This window comes from Cavia porcellus, unplaced genomic scaffold (genome assembly GCF_034190915.1).
Source record: "Cavia porcellus strain 051 isolate PalLab524CR breed Dunkin Hartley unplaced genomic scaffold, mCavPor4.1 scaffold_25, whole genome shotgun sequence".
Lineage (NCBI taxonomy): Eukaryota > Metazoa > Chordata > Mammalia > Rodentia > Caviidae > Cavia > Cavia porcellus.
The window spans coordinates 54,588,414-54,609,282 of NW_026947508.1; the positions used below are offsets into that span (position 1 = coordinate 54,588,414).

General features: G+C 39.5%; 1 long non-coding RNA gene across 1 annotated transcript in view; it reads left to right on the forward strand.

Moving 5' to 3' along the window:
• The first annotated feature begins 6,081 nt into the window (after positions 1-6,081).
• Positions 6,082-20,869, forward strand: part of LOC134472850 (uncharacterized) — a 32,874-nt gene continuing 18,086 nt past the window's right edge. The window contains exon 1 of the long non-coding RNA XR_010042826.1: positions 6,082-6,724. This is a non-coding gene — a long non-coding RNA (uncharacterized LOC134472850). The remainder of the gene's footprint in view (positions 6,725-20,869) is intronic.

Below are 20,869 nucleotides of genomic sequence, written 5' to 3' on the forward strand. Positions count from 1 at the left end.
GTCCTGGGACCCAGTGTTTTACAATCAGCAAATATTTTACAGTCTAGGGTCAGTGGGTTGCAGGACCAAATTGCTGTTCTGTAAAGGGATAATTTACAAGAAACAAGAGTTGAAACACAGGTCAGGGTAATGATACTTATAGAACAGGATAACGATGCTAAAGCAGGTAATGACAGTGTTAACCACCAGGGCCTTGAACACTGCAGAGGGTTTTGATTCTCCTGGAGCCTAAAATCATACCACTTATCTCATTTATTTTAAGCCTTCACTGTATACATGGTCAAGAGTTTGGGGATCTAGGCCAGGTCTCTGATAGGATTATTTCCAAAAGATGAAAAATATTTCCAAAAGATGAGAAGTATAAAACAAAAAGCAGCCTTTATTCTGAGAACACGGAGAGAAATGACCGGCATCCCCCACCGCTGGCTTCCGGTGGACACTTGGCGTGGGGGGTATGTAAGTAGCCTTGGTTTGGGGTGGAACCTAAGGAGGGCATTAAGGATGCATGGGTAGCCCATTGGTCCTAGGTTTGGCGTCATAGGTAAATTTCCAGGGGCAGGAAGAGTGCATCACAGGTAAATTCCTAGGGGCAGGGGAGATAGGGGCTTCCGGTTCCGGTTGAGGCTTTCCTGGCTACAGTGTCCTGTCTGGGCCAAAACCCTTTCAGTCTCCAATATAGTATGAGTCAGTACTGTAACCTTTCCCTGTGTGAATCAAAATTTCATCTTTACAGTGGGACATGCCTGTGACTCCAGCAATCTGTGGGTCTGCTCCATCCCACCCTGGGCAACTTTGTAATTTAGTGAAACCCCAGTCAAAATAAAAAACAAATAAAAGAGTTTGAGTTGTAGCTCAGTATGAAGCTCTACATTTTGTTTATGCATTCAACAGCCCATAGGTATTTGTACTGACTTCCCTTTCTGGCTATTATGAACAAAGCTAGGAACATTTCTGTGTGTGTGTGTGTGTGTGTGTGTGTGTGTGTGTGTGTGTGTGTGGTGTGTATTCCTTTCAGGAACAACTGTAAATGGAACTTCCAATCAGGTAGACTCTCCGAGTTTGAAGCCTCTCAGGCGGGTCCCTTTAGCCCCCAGCCCCTCAGCCTGGAAGACTGAGGACTTTCAGGTCCTCAACGGTCAGAACTCCCTGTTCGTTTTACAGCTCTTCTGTTCTTTCCACGTATGTGCCTCTTTTAAGTGATTTTTTCCAGTCTCCTGTTGATTTTAGTAGGAATTGAAGCTTTCAAAGGATCGAAGTTACTTGTAACCCATATTGCAATCCCTGGAGGATGGATGTTGGTGTTCATCAGTGGGTGAGGTAGTAAGATGTTGTTTTGTAATGAAAGAGTTGATTGAGTAGGAGGCTTACCTAACTTATTCCTGAGGGTTATGCTTTTTCTTATCCAGAGACTTTTAATTACCCAGCTCAGAGTCTGAATGTTTTAAAGAATCACTTTGAAGTTTCTTGATAATACTACCATTATTAGTCAACCTATATATGTAAACCTATGTTGTGAATTTGTGAAAAATGTATGCAGTTCCCAGTGTGTGCCCGAAACATCACAATAGGGGTAATTTTTATATAAATATGTAAATTAGTATATATAAAATTATATATACACTATATAGCTGTACTGGGGGTTGAACTCAAGGCAGAGTTACAGTCCCAGGTCTAGCTAAGTCACTACACAGCCCACACTGGATTGAAATTTGTGAGCCTCCTGCCTCAGCCTTCCTGCTTTTAGCCTCCAGGAGTCACCCAGCAGCCTGGTGCCAGAGGAAGGGTGGGCGGGCGCGAGGGTGGCGGTGGAGGAGAGCAGAGGGAAGCAATTCCACAGGGAAGAGGCCTCCAAGGAAGAGAGCTGAGACTGGCGACAGCGAGAAGAGGCCTGAGGAGGGGAAGGGAAAGGAGGGAAGTGTGGCGGAGGGGATGGGGCCGCGCCTGAGTGCGGGGAGACAGCGGGCGCTGGGCGGGTCGGGAGCGCCCGGAGCGCGGCGGTGCCGGCTCGGGAGGTTTTGGGGCGCCGCGCGAATGGCTCGTGGCAGCCGCAGGCCTGGCGGGGATGTGCGCGCCCCGCGCCCCGCGCTTGGCGGCCGCCAGGATCCCGCGTCGGGCCGGACTGTGGGCTCCGATCGCCGCCGTCAGGGGGCTGCAGCCCCCGGGGTTCAGCAACTGCTACCTGGACCGCCCGCAGCTCTGCGAGCGGATCGGTGCCCACCGCGCGGAGCTCCAGAGCACCAGCGGGTTCATCAGAGCCCATCAAACACGGGACGAAACCCATCGCTGCTACCCAAAGTAGGGGAGGCCCCTGCACGGACAGCCCGCGCCCGCGCAGCCGGAGGGCGCTCCGGAGGGGCCGGGGCCCCCTTCCTTCCTCCCCGGCCCCTCCGCGGCCGGGAGCGAGGATCCTGCCTGACCGGCGCCCGCCCAGCCTCCATCTGGGCTCGCGCTGGGGTCGCGCTGCTGCGTCTCCGGAGGGCAGAGGCATCGGTTTGTCTAGTATTGGCTGGAAAGTTGTCAGAAGAACTTTCTTAGGTTTTTGTTCTCCGTTTTGCCTTTTCTTTCTTTAATTCAGTGCTGTCAGATGCTTTAGGGCTGCCTTAGCGCCTCATCTGTATCCCTGGTGACTTGCCGCCCTGATCACCCCCAGGCGGTTCGCTCTCCTGGCGTCCTGCGCGCTCTACATCTCCCTTCCCTCCTCCGGTGCAGGGAGATTCAAAGGTTACGGACAGAAGGGTCACTGCCTGCCGGGAGAGAATGCAGTCGGGTTCTAGCGGTGCCTTCCTCGCTTGGCTTGTTCCGAAAGAGTCGGAAGGACTTGGAGAGGTAGTGTGGGTAGAGGAGCTCAGAGGAGTCTGGGAGGGACCAGGGCTGGATTTCCCGGGTGCTGCTGCACTTGGGCAGGGGTGTGCTCCACCGGAGCGGGGCAGCCTGGCCACGCACCGGACCCTTTTCAGGACTGCTGAGTCCCCCTTCTGTCTTTAAAAGATTGCGCAGCACAACTGAAGGTTCTTGCAGTGTCCTGTAGCCTGTGGCAGTCTGCTCTCAGTGACCTGTAGTTTCGTAACTCAGGAATTCCCAGCCTTGGAAGTTTGCCTCCTGTACACTTGTCTGTGGCTACCACTTCTGAGAAGAATATCCTGACTCAAGGCCACCTCCCTCCGCCTTCCATCAAAGTGGCATTGAAGGTTACAGTGCATTCCATACAGTCTCTGCCTACACGGTTAATACTTATTTAATGAACAAGATGAAATACATTTTAATGGGAAGAATTTTGTGTGCCATCCCTATAGTTCGGGAAGCAAGTCTCTCTCAGCTTCTTCTTTGGATGATTTCCACATTTCCTTTGGCATCTTGGACCTCTCAGTATTGAGGATACTTTCTTTGTTGTGGGCACCCAGTATGGTGGATGGCGCTTCTCCAGGGCCTAGAGCTGGGTGCTGGTGGGGTGGGAGGCAAGAGGGGTGAGCCTAGACGGAGGAAGTGTGGGGAGCACAGCTGGGTGTCAGGAAACTTTAAATTTTAGAGCTCCTAGGCACTAGTTGGGTGAGGGATATGTTATTTTTATGAGTGGAAAAATAACATTTCACTCCTCTTACTGGCTGTGGCAGTCCTCTCTGGAGTTTGGGAGTTATGGAGAAGAGAGGCCATGACAAAATCAGTCTGGCCACCAGTGGATCACTATTACTGCCTCCAGGAAGCTGCCTCATAGTTCAGCAGCAGCCAGTGCTTCGGGCTGGGGTGAGGGTGGGGGGCAGCTGTTAGCTTTCCTCCACACAATGTAGCTTTTTTTGAATTTGTGAATTCCTGTCTTACTCTTGATTCTTGTCCTTTACCAAAAGAAGCTGATTGATGATCCTGCTTAAGAGAGCAGTCTGAAGGTTTTTTTTTTCTCTTCATTAATTTAATTTCTTTCCCATGAAAAAATGCAGCTTTAGTACACATGCTTTTGGCAAATTGAGAAGACCCTGGCTATTCTCCACTTGTTCCATAAAGTTTACTTCTAATTTCTAAGATTAAATGTGTTGGGTTTAAGTCAGGAGATGGAAGTGTGATTCCTCTCCATTGTTAGGGCCTGGTCACATGGAAATTTTGTATTCAGTTTCTCCCACTGTACCTCCTTGAGGTGTTACTAAGTTTCCACTTAATAAATGGCTTGAAAGGCCGGTGAAATTTCATTCTAGGCCAGTGGTGGTGAACCTATGACAGAAGTGTTGCAGCTAGTTTTTTCTATCATTGAAAGCTCCAAAAGGTTCACCAGGGACTAGGCCAATCATTCATTTATTTGAGCCTTGTATACAGAACATGAAGGTCTAGAGTCAGGGAAGGCCATTAGAGGGTGGAGGTATGGGAAGAATAACAATCAAGTAAGTTGAATTGTATTTCCAGATGTTTTGCACTTTTTATTTTTTGTAAAAATAGCCTTTGTGTATTTTCAGAATCATTTAGTAAATCCTTAATTGCTCTGTAAAAGCTCATCCACATGTACTAAATGCTTCTTGGATTTATGTAATTGGGGCTTATAGAGATGTCTTTCCAATCTTCCATAAATATTTAAAGAAATGGGAAGCCAGTAGGACCTGAAGACTTACTACTGTTGTACCCCAAAAATGAGACCCCGAGATATTGTCCAAAAAGGGGGCAAGACATCTTTTAAAAGAAAAAGAAGCACTTTATGTAAGCTGGTACCAGTGAAACAGTGCAGTTGGAGTTTGCAAAGCTGTGTAATCAGGTTAAAATTTTGTCAGGCTTATAAAGGAAAAAACTGCAAAGTAAGGGGTTGGGGGAGAATAAGGTTGAGGAAGACCTTTGTTCCCTTTTTGCTTGAGGACAAAGTTTTTACGGAAAGTTTTGCAGTTGGTGGTCAACAAGTTCCTCCTTTACAGAAATTTACAGCTTTTGGTCAGCTAATTCCAGGAACAACTGTCTTTCACAAAAGGAGGACAAAGGCTGAGATGGAATATTGGTAACTCGAGATCATCTGATTCCAGGAACAATTGTCCCTCACAAAGGCAACAAAGGTTAACACAGCAAACAGGGTACCAGGGTGACGGTGCATACAGAACAGTATGGTGGTGCTTTGGTTAAATTGTGGTCAGGTGCTCCAGGGTGGTCAGTTGTGAGAAACAGCTACTTTAGCAAAGGAAGTTACAAGGTAATTAGGGCAAATAACTAGGGCAATGGTGAGCACAGAACAGGATGACAGTGCTCTTTGGCTAGAGTACAACACTGCTGAGTGAAAGTATTTAGCAATCAGCAAATATTCCTCACCCACAATTTGTTGAATATTGTGATTGAGATAATAACAAAGAAGTAATAAGGTAGAGATCCTTGCCCTTGGGTTTATTTCTGTAAATAAAATCACTTCAAGTACCGAGCCATGATTTAAAATTTGGTAGATTTTAACACCCTTTGAGATCATTAATGTAAATAAAACTGATTGATAAGCATATATACTCAAAAATTCATTGATTTTCAGCCTCCACTACAAAATATAGAACTCCACTCATAAAAATAACATTTCACTTCCTTCTTCTTCCCTTACCTTTCTGCCTCTTTCTTTTTCCATATTCCTTTTCTATTTATTATCCCATCCGTTATAGAGCAATAACTTATTTTAGTACTAGACGTTTTTTCCTTTTAATTATAAGTTGGATATATTTTAGCAATATAAAAATATTAAGAATCAAGCTGGGCATGGTGGCACAGAACTGTAATCCTAGTATTTGGGAGGGTGAGGCAGGAGAATGGTGAGGTTAAGGGCAGCCTGAGCTACATAGTAACATCTTAACTCAACAAACAAACAAAACCATAATATCTATGTATTTGTTTGGCTCCCTTTCTCCCCAAAAGATAGTATCTCAAATAGGCATTTTAGTACAGTTACACACATCTCTAAATGACAGATTTGCATGTTTTTAGGGTTTATAAAATGGTTTCCTATTACCATCCCCACGTTGTATTTATGAGATCATCCATATGGCTATATGTAGCTCTATTTAAATTAGATAGTTTTGCTACAAATGGCATTTGGAAAGACTAATTGGTCTGTGATGTGCCTTATACTCATTCTGCTGTTTTTTATTTTGTTTTCTGTCTGTCTGTCTTTTCAGTGATGAGAATTGAAGCTAGGGTTTTGGCACACTAGGTAAATTCTCTACCATTGGACTAAACACTAAGCCCTAAGTGTTCTTTTGGCTATTTTGTGATTGCCTCAGTGACTAATCAGAATAAACTCCTGTACATTTCAAAACACTAAGAAAACTTTAAAATCATTTTTGCTTCACTGGAATTAGACTTCCAGTGTTATAAAGTGAAAAGAAAAATGATGTTCCTAAGGGTTACGCATGTGAAGAATGTAGGTGACTGTTAGGCTGCTTAGGTAAGAGGCGCATGCTTTCAGCATTGGTCTGTATCTGTAGTAAGCTGCAAAACCAACAGGTGCCATGACCTACTTTTCTTAATAATCCCATTATAGGAATGGAATTTATAGATTGGCCAAGGGGGTACTTTTGTGTTGGGAAAGCTTTAATATCCTTTTCTTTATACACACACACACACACACACACACACTCACCTAGAAACCCTGATATTACATTCTTGGGCAGATACCTGTTTAAAACCTGAGATGCCATGGCTGGGACTTCTTCTGTCATCCAACTAGAATTTCTCCCCTGTGTCCTCTGAGGAAGATGTTAATCTGCTGTCACTTCATACTTCCTTGGTGAGTATGATTGTTTCTCACTTGTTGACTTGCAGACACCTTCTGCTTCCAGGTACTGTTGCTAGTGGGTTGGTTTCTCTCTGTGTTACCGATATTCCCCTCAGTTACTTTACTCTCAGTTGGCACTGATTTCATGGTGGCTAACGTTTTTAAGGCTTTCACCTTTCTTATTGCTCTGGCAGATCAAGGGGACAATGACCATTTTCCTCAGAGCAGCAGTTCTCTGAGGAGTGATTATGAACTTGGAGACATTTTTTTTTGCAAGCAGAAAGTGCTATTGGCATTGTGGAAGGGGGCATGCTGGCTGACTTCTCTTCCATCCCAGTTCCACTATGTCCTGGTAGTGAGTGCCCTAGACAAACATTAAACCATGTGAGTTCGGGAGACTTATGGGATCCAAACAAAGCAAATCTTGTAGTCTAAATGCTAATATGCTTGAGAATAAACTTATGCCAGCACAGCAGGCATACACTGGCGTTGCTACAGGTAAACCTGGACCTGTGGTTGTCCTCCGTAAAGGCCCTACCTATTCTGGGTCACTGGCCCAGACAAGATGATTCCCTGAGATGGTCGATGGTGTGCTTGGCCAGCCAGAGTCAAGTGTCTGCCTGCCAATGAAGAATCTGGTAGCAAGGGATTCTCTGCTTGGAAGGAATTCCAAGGTTCACAACAAAAGAATGTGTAGAAATTTAGGGAAAAAAATGATGTTTGATTCAAAGCTTCCGTTATGCATTATTCTGTCTATGATTAGCAGTGTGGAGTACCTAATAAAAATATTTTTTTGAGACAGAGTCTCACTATGCAGTTCAGGCTGGCCTTGAGCTCACTTTATAGCTCAGGGTGGTCTCGAATTTACAAGGATCCTCTTGCCTCAGCCTCCTATTTGCTGGGGATTACAGGCATGTGCCATCATGCCCGACTATCTAATAATTCTTGGTGTTTTTTTTGTTGTTTGTTTGTTTTTGTTTTTGGTACCCGGAATCAAATTCACAATCTCATACTTGCCAGGTAGGCACTTATGCCACTGAGATAAATTCCTGGTTGAGGGTATAGTGAGTGAATGGTAGAGCACACACTTGCCTAGCTGCATGAGCCCTGGGTTTGATCACCTGCCAGCCCTGGGTGTGCAGAAAAACCCAACCAACCAAACAAAACACAATCCTACAAGGATAGAGTTTGTGTTGAGTGCTTTTACCACAAAAGGAAAACAAAACAAACAGTGAGGGCAACAAGCAGTGAGGGAAACCTTTAAAGGCGATGGCAGTGATAGTGACACTGATAGTGGCTGATGGTCTCACTGGTGTGCACTTATCTCTCAATGTGTCAGGTGCACATGTGAAGCACAGAAAGCTGTTTGTATTTGAAAAACTCACATCCAGTACACAAGAGAACTTACACTTTGAAAAAAGACTTTATTAGACCTGTTCTGATGGGAAACCAATTAGGATTAAGTGAGGTAACGATCAAAATAAGCTGCCTCCCCCACCAGTGCTGTGCTGGTTAATTTGAACCAGAATGGTTGGGGTGAAATTAGTGAATGATGGAGGTGAACACTAGCATGCTCCACGAGGTTGTCCACAGGAGTTGTATGTGTGGAGGGGCCTAACAGTATTTTACCACACAAAAAATGTTGTGGGAAAGCCCTCAGGTTCAAAAAGCTAAAAATGATAATATTTTAACTTGTTACACTATAAGGAAATATTTTAAAAACCAGATAGAAATTTCCTGCTTAATTTACATTTTTGACACAGAAAGATAGTGCTGTTTAGTTTTGAAGAAATAGAACATTAATGAAAATTAATCTTCATCAGTCTAATCCAGCAGAGGAGATTAAGAAATTTTACATTTCTTCCCCTTTTAAACAGAAAAAACTTAGTTTCTTTGAATTTTAAATGTTTCAGGCTTCATTTTGCTTATTTTTGTTTTTTGGTGCTGGGGACTGAACCCAGCCAGGGCTTTGTGCGGAAGCACACGTTGGACCCTTGCACTGTAATCCTTGGCTCTGATTTTCAGCTTGAGATCTGTTGAGTACTCCTGTAAGCAGATAGTTTCCTAAATAACTTTACTTTCTCTTGAAGCATGTGATATTCTCTGGGAATATTTGTCTCCTTCCCATTTTTATAGTAGCTGTGGATTTATTTTGAGATCTTGGAACAAGAGTTTTTTTGTTTGGTTTGGTTTGGTACCGGGGATCAAACTTACAATGTTGCACTTGTTAGGCAGGCACTTGAGCCACTGAGCTAAATACCTGGCCCTGGAAGAAGAGTTTTAAACATGCTTCTTGTCCAGAAAACAAATAGACCTTTGTGTTTGGTAACTTCTGAAGTTTAATTCTGAAAGTTTTAAAGCTGCAAGGGTTTGGAATTTCTCAGTTTAACGTATGTGGTAAGAATAGAGTGGAGAGGAATTGATAACACTGGGGAACCTGGCACATCAGGATGCATGTGTCCTTCGGAGACTCTTGTGGGTCACCCTAGAATGAAATTTGTTGAACTGTTTCAGCTCCTGGCATTGGTGTAATGAATATATACCAATGTTAAGACTATACTAAGAACAGCTAGAGTAAGATGGAATGAATATATAGTCAGCTTTTTGGGTGCACTGTGTGTACATGTGTGCACGTGACCTCACTATTATTTATTTAGGTACCAGGGATTGAACTCACAACCTTGCGCTTGCCAGACAGACACTTATGCCACCACGCTAAATCCCCTGCCTGACCTCTTTATACTTGAGGTGTAATTAAACTGTTTGTTTAAGAGGCTTTGGTGATTCCTTTAAAAGGAATAGTGGTCTCTCCACCTATTTTTGCTTTGTGTGTGTAGTTATGTACCTTGGGTTTGCTTAAAGGAAGCTACAGTTAAAAAATACCTTCAACGTAAAATAGCTATAAGTGGCTAACTTTTAGATTAGAGATGTTAGATTTTAATTGGTCTGATAACCTCTTCATAATTTGGTGTAACTATACATTAAGAATTATTTTAAAAAATTATCAAGTTCCATGGGCTAATGTTAATAATAATGATGGTTGCAGCAGTGGCTGCAATGTTAATAATAATGATGGTTAATAATAATGTTAATAATAATGATGGTTGCAGATTATGTGTGTGTGTGTCTATGTATGTGTGTGTTTTGCTTTTTTTGAGTGTTTACTGCATTTCAGGGACTATGCTGAGCAATCCCATGCAGCTGTTACACTCATCACAAATAATATTTGCAGTTTAATAGGTGTCTTAATTACTTTTTACTCATTGCTGAGACAAAATACCTGAAGCCCAAGTTGGGAAAGGAAAGGTTTATTTCTTACAGTTTTTGGAGGTTTCAATCCACACTCAGTTGGCTCCAAGGCAGGTGGGCACAGCTGGGCGTGGTGGTTCGTGGCAGCTGCAAACGGCAAGCAAGAACCGGCAAAGAGCAAGACACACCTTCTTCCTGCCATTACATCACATCCTGGCTCCACCTCTTTGTGGGTGGAGCACTGACACCATCAATCTAAGCACTAGACAATAACCAAATAACAAATGCACAATTCAAACTCATGAGGCCTGGGGACACAGACGTAAACCATGACAATAGGGTTATAGACGTGAAGTCACTTGCCCCAAGGGTGCTCTGCTAAATAGCTGAGACTTCTGCCAGTTACCCACTCTGAATCCCCTAGTTTTCTACAAGAGCATGCATCATTAATGTTGATACACAGCTTCACCAACCTGATTTGGGGTGTTACTCATGTATTAAGCTATGGCATTATAATGTTTGCAAACATTACTTTAGGGAATTTTATAATTTTCTGAGAAATGCTGAAGTTTTTTTTTTTAAAGCTATGGCATCATATTGAAATAATCTGAAATAGTTGCTGTAATATTCTATAAAATTGGTATTACAAAATACAAAGGGATGGTCTTTGATTTTTAGCCAAATTGGAGTTTGGAAAGTAGTATCATTAGTATTGGTCTAGGAGATACAAAGCTGGATGATATTGTAATATGTCTTCATAGTGATATATCACTGGTGAGCAAATGCTTGCATGCCTTATTCTTTGAAAGGAAAATAAAAGGTGTTTCTTCTTTTTGCTTTACATTTCTTTGTTTACTTTTTTCTTTTAAAGAGATTAAGACAAAATAGGACATAACAAAGCAGATCAGATCAGAACAATGCAAGCAACACAGCATTTTACCACAAGACAACCCATAATTAATAGTAACTACCATAATGTCTCTTTCTTTGAAATAGTTGAGCATAACTTCATATATGATAGTATCAAACCTAACAAAACAATATAAAACCATTCAAGAAAATGAAAACTTTACAAGGCTTCAGAACCAAATAACAGAGAATGAACAATGGCTACTATATTATCTCATTTTCCATAGATTTGTTTATACTATCACACATAATAATATTCAATAAGATATAACATGATAGAACCAAAGGAAACAAAAGAACAAAAGCATAATAGGACTTCAGAGTAAAATGATATTAAATCAGCACTGGCTATTCTAATGTCTTGTTTTCTTCAAAATAGCTGTTCATACTATCACAGATAATAAAATCAAACAAACCAGGATAAAACCATTCCAACTAATGAATGTAAATATTATAAGGCTTCAGAGCAATGTAATGGGGAATCATGATTACCATAAACTCTTATGTACTCTTACCATTTCTTATACCAGGGAGACTATGTGGTATTTATACATGTTATTTTGATTTATTTCACTTATGAGTATGGTCTCAAATTGTGTCCATTTATTTATAAATTTCAATGTGATAATTCTTTATAGCTGAATAGTAGTTCATTGTATAAAAATACCACATTTTCTAAAATTTTATTTAGAGGAGAAAAAAAAACAGTATAAGGGTACAAGTAATACAGAATGTCAAAAAAAGTAAGAAATCACTAGTTAATAGATTACATATTGTCACCTTAGAAATTCAAGTTATTCAAGATACAGGATTAAAGCATACAAAGTGGACATTCAAACAGTGAGACTGCAAAGAGTTGTGTTCAATGATCCAACAAAAACTCAGTAATATGGTCATCTATCTTAACACACCTAAACACACTTGCAGTTGTATCCTTTAGAGCACTTTTTTTCCTCTCTTTTTTACAACAAAATTTACGCATTTTGGGTTTTATTATTCCCATGGTTCTTATTACTTTTTCTTGGAAAAGAATAAAACCAAATATGACAAAACAAAGCAGTCAGTCAAAACAAAGGATGGACATAGTACATGATGTAAAAACAGAATACAAGGCAATCAACAATGGTTACCATAATACCTCTTGCTACCTTAAAAAGAATTGCCTATATCATCAGGTATAATAAAATTGTACAAAACAGTACAGAACAAGACCAATAAAACCTAAACACTGGAGACATTACACTTCAAAAGAAGATAATAGTCAAACCAGAATGGGCATCTTAGTAAATCTTATGGTGTTCAAAGTAGTTGCCTGTACCCTCGAACTTGATACTATCAAACAGAGCAGAACAGAGAAAAATCAGGCAAAACAAGATGGTGGGAGCAATACAGGCCTTCAAATCAGTTAATAGGAAATAAAAAAAGTTACTATAATATATCCTGCTAATTTTTTGATTTTTTTCTCTTAATTAAAAAATAATAATAAAATAAATAATTTTTTTAGAAAAGGGGGAGATTGAGATAAAAGAGAACATAACAATGTAACAATACAGGTCAAAGCATAACAATTTCAACAACCTAGTGCTTCACCACAAGATAACCTGACTTAATAGTAGTTCCCATAGTGTCTCTTTCCTTGAAATATTTGAGTATAACTTAGTATACTATGGCATCAAAATATCAAGGCAGTGTGAAACCATTCAAGAGGATGAAAGTATTAAGGGTATTTAGGAACAGCTAATGGAAAATGAACAATGATTTCTATATTATCTCTGCCTATAAATATTTTTGTTTATACTATCACATATAATAAAATCCAGTAAGATACAGCATGATAAAACCAGTGGAGACAGAAGAACAACAGTGTGGTGGGACTTCAAAACAAGGTGATATTAAATAAACTCTAGCTATTATCATGACTTCTTTTCTTAAAAATAGCTTTTCATATCATCATAGGCAGTAATATCAAACAGCCCAAAATAAAGCCATTCCAATTAATGAGCAAAAATTTTATAAGGCTTCAAAGCCACATAATGGGGAATCACAAACATATATATATATATATATATATATATATATATATATATTTTTTTTTTTTTTTTAATTTATTTAAGGAGAAAAGAAAAAAAACAGTGAAAGGGTACAAGTTATACAGATTTACAGAAGAAAAAAATGAACAGTAGGAAATCACTAATGGATTACATATTGCCATCTTAGAAATAATTGTTCAAGTCACAAAATTAAAGCTTGTAGAGTGGACATTCCAACAGTGGTACTGCAAACAGTTCTGTTCAATGATCCAATAAAACTCTGTAATATCATTTTCTATCTTATACACTTAAATATACATGCAGTTATATAGTTTAGAGCACTTTCTTTTCCTCTCTTTTGTACAATGACTATTACACATTTTGGGTTTCATTGCTCCCACGGTTCTTATTGCTTTTTTGGAAGAGAGTAAAACCAAATGAGACATAACAGAACAGAATCGGTCAAGTCAAAAGGGTGGACATAATAGATAATATAAAAACATAATACAAGGTGATCAACAATGGTTACCATAATGCCTCCTGCTATCTCTAATAGAATTGCCTATATCATTAGTTATAATACAATTGAACAAAACAGTAAAGAACAAAACCGACAAAACCAAAACATTGGAGACATTGTAGGTCTTTAAAAGTAGATAAAAGTCAACGAGAATGGGCGTTATAATGAATCTCATTATCTTCTCAGCTGATGCCTAAACTTTCAAACCTGATACTATTCATCAAAACAGAATAGGGGAACATCAGTCAAAAACAAGATGGTGAGAGTAATACAGGGCTTCAAATCGAGATAATAGAAAGTCAAAGTGGGTTACTATATTATATCCTGCTATTTTTTTCCCTTTAATTAAATGGATAAAAATAAAAAGTAAATAATGGAGTGGAGATTGAGAAAAAAAGAGGGCATAACAGCAAAACAGCGCAGATCAAAACATAACCATTTAAGCAGAATAGTGTTTCACCACCAGATAATTCCGACCTAAAAGTAGTTACTATATTGACTCTTTCCTTGAAGTCCTTGAGTACAACTTCATATACTGTAGCATTAAGAATATCAAAACCATGTAAAACCGTTTAAGAGAATGACAGCATTACAGAGTATTTAGAATCGACTAACAGAAAATGAACAATGGTTTCTATATAATCTCCTTGTCTTTAAAAGGTTTTTGCTTATACTATCGTACATAATAAAATCCAATAAGATACAACCTGTTTAGACCATTGGAGACAGAAGAACAAAAGCTAGATGAGACTTCAAAACAAGATGATACTAAATCAGTATTACCTATTAAGATGTCATTTTCTCTAAAATAGCTGTTCCTATCATCCAATCTTCTCTGTCTCATTTCTGTTGAGCTCTTTTTCTGTCAGTAGCTGTCAGTTTGTCTTCTTCATTTTGTTCTCTGCTCCATTTGTTGTGGCCTCCCCGCCACTATTTCTGGGTTCTTTGTATTTTTCTTTTTTTAGAATATCCTGCAATACTTTCTGTAGGGTTGAATTGGTGGTTGCAAATTCCCCCAGTTCCTCTTTATCCTGAAAGCACCTTGTTTTTCCATCAATTTCCAGGGACAGTTGTGCAAGATATCTCAATCTTGGCTGGAGATTATTATCTTTCAAAGCTTGAATTATTTCCCCCCATGCTCTTCGTGATTTGATGGTTTGTGCAGAGAAATCTGCTGTAATTCTGTAGCCATTTTTTTTTTGTCTTTTTCGTTTTTGTCGGTACCAGGGATCGAACTCACGACTGCCTGCTTGCAAGGCAGGCGCTTATGCCACTGAGCTAAATCCCCAGCCCCTAAATCTGCTGTAATTCTGATGGGTGTTCCCTTGTAAGTGGTCTGTTTCTTGTCTCTTACAGCTTTTAATATTCTGTTCTTGTATTGAATTTCTGGAATTTGTATTATTATATGCCTGGGTGTTTCTCTGTTAGGGTTGTAGGTAGCTGGGGTCCTGTATGCCTCATACATCTGAGTATCTTTACCTTTTGCTAAATTAGGAAAATTCTCCTGGATTATTTCTGTGAGTAGCTTTTGTAGTTCACTTGTTTGTGTCCCTACTTCTTCTTTTATGTTCTTAATCCTTAAGTTATGGCTCCTCCTATCATCTTCTTGTCTTTGTATTATTGCTGTTTGTTTCTTTGTTATTTTTAAGAAGTTTTTCATTTCATTCTCCCATATTACAAGTCTTCCCTCCAGCTCAGATAGTCTGTCCTTAGTTTCTTTCAAGCTGTTATGCCAGTCTTGGATAGACTTCTTAATTTCTTGATAGTCCCTTTGAACCTGCTTCACGTACTCTATGCTTTCTCTGTTTTCTCCATCAAACAATTCTCCCCTCTTTTTCTGTTCTTCCATTCCACCATCTGTTTTTTCCTGGGTGGTGCTTAGCATTTTTCTAACTATTCTGCATACTTCTAGCTTCAGGTCATTGATAACTTCATTCCTGAATTGGTCTATGAGGCTCTTTATATGGCGCTTAATGTCTATTGGTGCGGTGTCCGCTATTGCCTGTTTCTCAGAATTGGGGGCTGAGGAGCCTTTCTTGTTGCTTCCCTTCCCCATTTTCTCCATTCCTTATAAAATGCAAGCTTACATAGGAGGCCCAGCTTCCCTGCCTGTCAGCCACAGCCTGATCAAATTGCGCTGGCTAGGTGTTCCCGCCCACCGCTGCGCACCAGGGAGTTACGGACTAGGCAGCCTACACGGGAGTCACCCCTCCGGGCCACAGTCAGGCTCTGGGATCTGGGTTAGGCCAGCCTACCAAGTCCGCCCGCAGCATCATGCAGGCCAGGCACTTTTCACCAATCCCATCCGAGAGGGGAATGTGTTGCTGGAGTCGCCACCGCGCCCTGCTCTTACAGGACTGTCCGAGCCCAGTAAGTCCTCCGCTGGAGTCAAACTGTGGTGGAGTGTCAGTTTCTCTCACTCACCTCGCCACCAGTCAGTGTACACCTCCTTGTCTGTCCTGTTTTCGACTCCGTTCGCAGACTCCCATTCCCAGAGCTTCTGCGCATCTCTCCTTGCCGAGCCACTGTGGAGGCAGTCAGCCGCCGAGCAGCGGGAAATCCAAACCGCGGTTTTCAATGGCGCGGGGTCCATCCTCCACACCGATACTTTTCTGTTCCTATTTTAGCGCCAGGACTGCATTCCAAGTTGCTTTCTCTCAGCCCAGTTCGCTCCTGAGTCAGCAGAGCATATCTCTACCGGTTCATGTCTCCTTAGTCCGCATCATTCCTGATTTCTGAGCCGAGCCTTTCAGAGAGCCTCCGGTAGTTGCTGTTAACTATCCGCCATGTTCTCCCGGAAGCTTATATATTTGAATCATTTCTTACAATAGGGAAACTATTCTGATTCATGCATATGAGTTTGATTTGTTTCACTTATGAGTATGGTCTCAAGCTGCATCCATTTATTTATAAATATCTCAATGTGATCCTTCTTTATAGCTCAGTAGTACCCCATTGTATAAAAATACCACAACTTTTTTACTCATTCCTCACTTGATGGACACTTAGGTTGTTTTTAAGATCTGGCTATTACAAATTATGTTGCTATAAACATTGGTGCACATATATCACAGTGGTGTGATGTTTTCAGTTCTTCTGGGAATATGCCCAGAGGTGGAATAGCTGAGTCAAATGGGACTTCTGATCCTAGCTTTTAGAGGAATCTGCAGATTGGTCTCCACAGTGGTTGCACCAGTCTATACTCCCACCAACAGTGCAGGAGAGTTCCTTTTTCCCCACAGCCTCTCAGCATTTGTTGTTGGTAGTATTCTTGATCCTGGCCATTCTTTCTGGAGTGAGATGGAATCTCAGTGTGGTTTTAATTTGCATTTCTCTAATGACTAATGATGATGAATTTTTTTTCATGTATTTATTTGCCATTAGTATTTCTTCATCTGAGAAGTGTGTATTCATCTCAAGTGCCCATTTTTGGATTGGATCTTTGAATTTTGGGGGTCTGATTTTTTAAATTCTTTATGTTTTAGACAGAAGTCCTTTGTCTAAGGGAGAGTTCACTAAGATTTTTTCCCAGTTTGTGGGTTTTCTTTTTACTGTGCTGGAGATTTCTTTTGACATACAGAAACATTTTAATAAGAGGTGATCTCAGTTTTGATTCTGGAAAGTATTTCCCATGCAGTTTGATTTCTGTTCATGAATTCTCTACCTACCCCTATGTCTTCAAGGCTTCTACCCAATTTGTCTTCCAATAAACTTAATGTTTCTGTTTTAATATTCAGATCTTTGATCCCTTTAGATTTTAATGTAATACACGGTGATAGGCATGGGTCTAGTTTTAGTTTTTGGCATATGGAGAGCCAGTTTTTCCAACACCATTTATTAAAGAGACTGTCACTCTTCCAGTGAACCTGTTTGGCTCCTTTATTAAAGATAAGGTGTTTGTAGTTGTGGTTGTATCTTCTAACCTATTCCATTGATCTTCAGCTCTGTTTTGATTCCAGTACTATGTTGATTTTACTACGGTTGCTTTGTAGTATAACTTCAAGTCAGGGAATGTGATGCCACCTGCCTTGCCTTTGCTGTTTAGAACTGTCTTTGCTATTCTAGGTCTCTTCTCACTTCAGATAAGTTTTAGGAGTGATTTCTTGAGATCTATGAGGTATTTTGATGGTATTTTCATTGGGATTGTATTGAATCTGTATAAGAGTTTTGGGAGAATGGCCATTTTCACAGTATTTATTTTTCCTATCATGAGCAAGCGATGTCTTTCCATTTTGTGAGATCATCTTCAATTTCTTTTTTCAGTGTATTATAACTTTCCCTGGAGTTTTGGGGTCTTCTATATAGAGTATCATGTCATCTGCAAATAATGATAATTTAACTTCCTTTTTTCCTATCGTTACATCTTTAATTTCTCTCTCTTGTCTCATTGTTTTAGCTAGTATTTCCAGTACTATGTTCAATAGGATTGGCGATAAGGGACATCCTTGTCTTGTGCCTGATTTTAAGGTAAAGGCCTTTGTTGTTGGCCATTTAATATGATGCTGGCTGTTGGTTTGTCATAGATGGCCTTTATTGAGGTATTGAGGTAAATACAATCTAATCCTATTTTCTGTAAGTTTCTTATCATGAAAGTGTTGGACCTTATCAAAAGCTTTTTCTGCATCTATAGAAATGATCATGTGATTCTTACTTTTGGCTTTATATGGTGGATTATATTTATTGATTAATGTATGTTGAACCATCCCTGAATGCCTGGGATAAATTCCACTTGGTCATGTTGTACAATTTTCTTGATGATTTGCTGCATCCTATTTGCCAATATGTTATTGAGAATTTTTGCATCTGTGCTCACTAGGGAGATTGGCTTGTAGTTCTCATTTTAGTTGGGTCTTTCTCAGGTTTGATACTAATTGTTTTCCAGAATGACTTAAGAAGGTTTGCTTCCCTTTCAATTTCATTAAAGAGTTTGAGGAGTGTCAGCATTACGTCTTATTTGTATTTCTTGTAGAATTCCACAGTGAATCCATGTGGGCCTGGGCTCTTCTTTGTAGGTAAGGACTTAATTACATTTTCAATTTCATTAATAGAAGTTGGGTTGTTCATCAGTTTTACATCTTTTTGACCCAGCTTTGTTACTTCATATGTTTTTAGGAATCTGTCCATTTCTTCTGTATTATCAAACCTATGAGAACAGAGGTTTTCGAAATAGATGTTGATGATCTTCTGTATTTCCACGGTCTGTAGTGATTTCACCTTTTTCATTTCTTATTGCATGAATTTGAGCTGTTTCTTCCCTTTTTAAATTAGGGTTGGCTAAAGACTTTATTAATTCTTTCAAAGAACCAACTGTTTGATTCATTGACTTTTTGGATTGTTTTCTTAATCTCTATTGCATTAATTTCTGCTCTGATTTTTGTAATTTCCTCCCTACTTTTGGCTTTGGGCTTGACTTGCTCTTCTTTTTCTAGATGTTTTAGGTGTAGAATCAGGTTGTTTGTTTGTATTTTTTCTGTTTTCCTGATGTGGGAACTCAATGCAATAAATTTTCCTCTGAGGACGGCTTTCATTGCATCCCACAGATTCTGGTAAGTTGTATTTGTATTTTCATTTGCTTGTAGGTATTGTTTAATTTCTTCTTTAATTTCCCTTTTGACCCACTGATTGCTGAAGAGTGTATTATTCAATTTCCATGTGTTTGTGGGGTTTTTGTAGTTTCTTTTATCATGAATTTCTAGTTTCATGGCACTATGATTGTATAACAGGCATGGGATAATTTCAATTCTTCTGCATTGATTTAAATGTGTTCTGTGAGCTAGTATATGGTCTATTTTAGAGAATGTCCCATATGCTGCTGAGAAGAATGTATATTCTGATGTTGTATGGAACACTCTGTATATGTCTTTCAAGTCCATTTATTTACAGGTGTGATTCAGTTCTGTTATTTCTTTGCTGATTTTCTGTCTGGTTGATCTTTTCCTTGGTGTGAATGGTGTGTTAAGGTCTCCTGTTATAATTGTGTTATTGCTAGTTTGGTTTTTCATTTCTATTAGTATAACTGGGTGCTCTGGAATTTGGTGCATATATATTTAAGATTGCTATGTCTTCCTCTTGAAGATTTCTCCTAACTAGTATGTAATGCACTTCTTTGTCTCTTCTGATCATTGTTAATTTGAAGTTCACATTGTCTGCCAACAGAATAGCTACTTTTTTGGGGTTTCATGTTGCATCAAGTATTGTTTTCCAATCTTTGACTTCCAGTCTGTAAGCATCCCTTTGGGTTAGATGGGTTTCTTTCAGACAGCTAATATTTGAACAATGTTTCTTGATCCTTTCCACCAGTCTGTTTCTTTTAATTGGTGCGTTGAGACCATTTACATTAATTGTTATAACTGGTACATATTGGTTTATTTTTGACATGTTATTTTTCTGCTGTTGCATGTTTATCTTTTCATTCTGTGTAATTGTCTGCTTTGCTTAGTGGTTTTTTCCTAAGTGTATCTAAACTGTCTTTCAGTATTCTTTGCAGGGTTGATTTGGTGATCATGAGGTTCTTCAGCTGTTCTTTGTCATGGAAGTATCTTATTTTTCCATCAGTTTTGAAGGACACTTTTTCAGGGTACATCAGTCTAGATTCAAAATCATTTTCCTTTAGGATCTGAAATACCTCACTTTATTCTTTTCTTGACTTTATTGTTTGTGTTGAGAAGTGTGCTCTGATTCTGGTAGATTTTCCTTTATATGTGATCTGTCTTTTCTCTCTAACACCTTTTAATACTCTATGCTTATGTTGGATTTCTGGGATAGTGATTATTATATGTGTGGGTGTAGTTTTATTTTGGTTATGACTATGTGGTGTTCTATATGTTCATTGATCCTGATGTCAGTTTCCATTCTCATGTTCAGGAAATTTTCAGCTATTCCTTCTGTAAATATCCTCTTGATATCCTTTGTGTTGTATCCTTCTTTTTTATTTATCCTTGGCAGTCTTATGTTGTTTATCTTTGCATCAGTTCGCAGCTGTTGAATTGCTATTTCCTGATTCCTTGTTATTTTAAAAGATCTTTGCTTTCCTGTTCACTAGCTGCAATCTTGTCTTCAAGATCTGAAATTCTATCTTCACTTTCATTGAGGCAGTTGGGACAACTTTCAATGGAATTTTTGATTTTCTGTATATCTCTTTGAATCTGCTTCATGTATTCTGTTTGTATCTTATATTGTTCATCTAGGGATTCTATGTTTTTGTTTTGTTCCTCTAATTTTTAAACTGTGTCTTCTTTAGATATGTTCAGCATCTGTTTCATTACTTTTACCATTTTTTCTTTTACCTGGGAGATTATTTCTAGTTTGAATTCCTTTAAAGTTTCCTGGAGCTGCTTCTTTATTTCAGTTGCTATTAGTACAGTTGTTTCAGGTGTATGGCATGCATTTTTTTTCTCTGTACATGGCTCTTGGCTTTCTTGGGATGGGCTGGGGGTTTGAGATTGCATT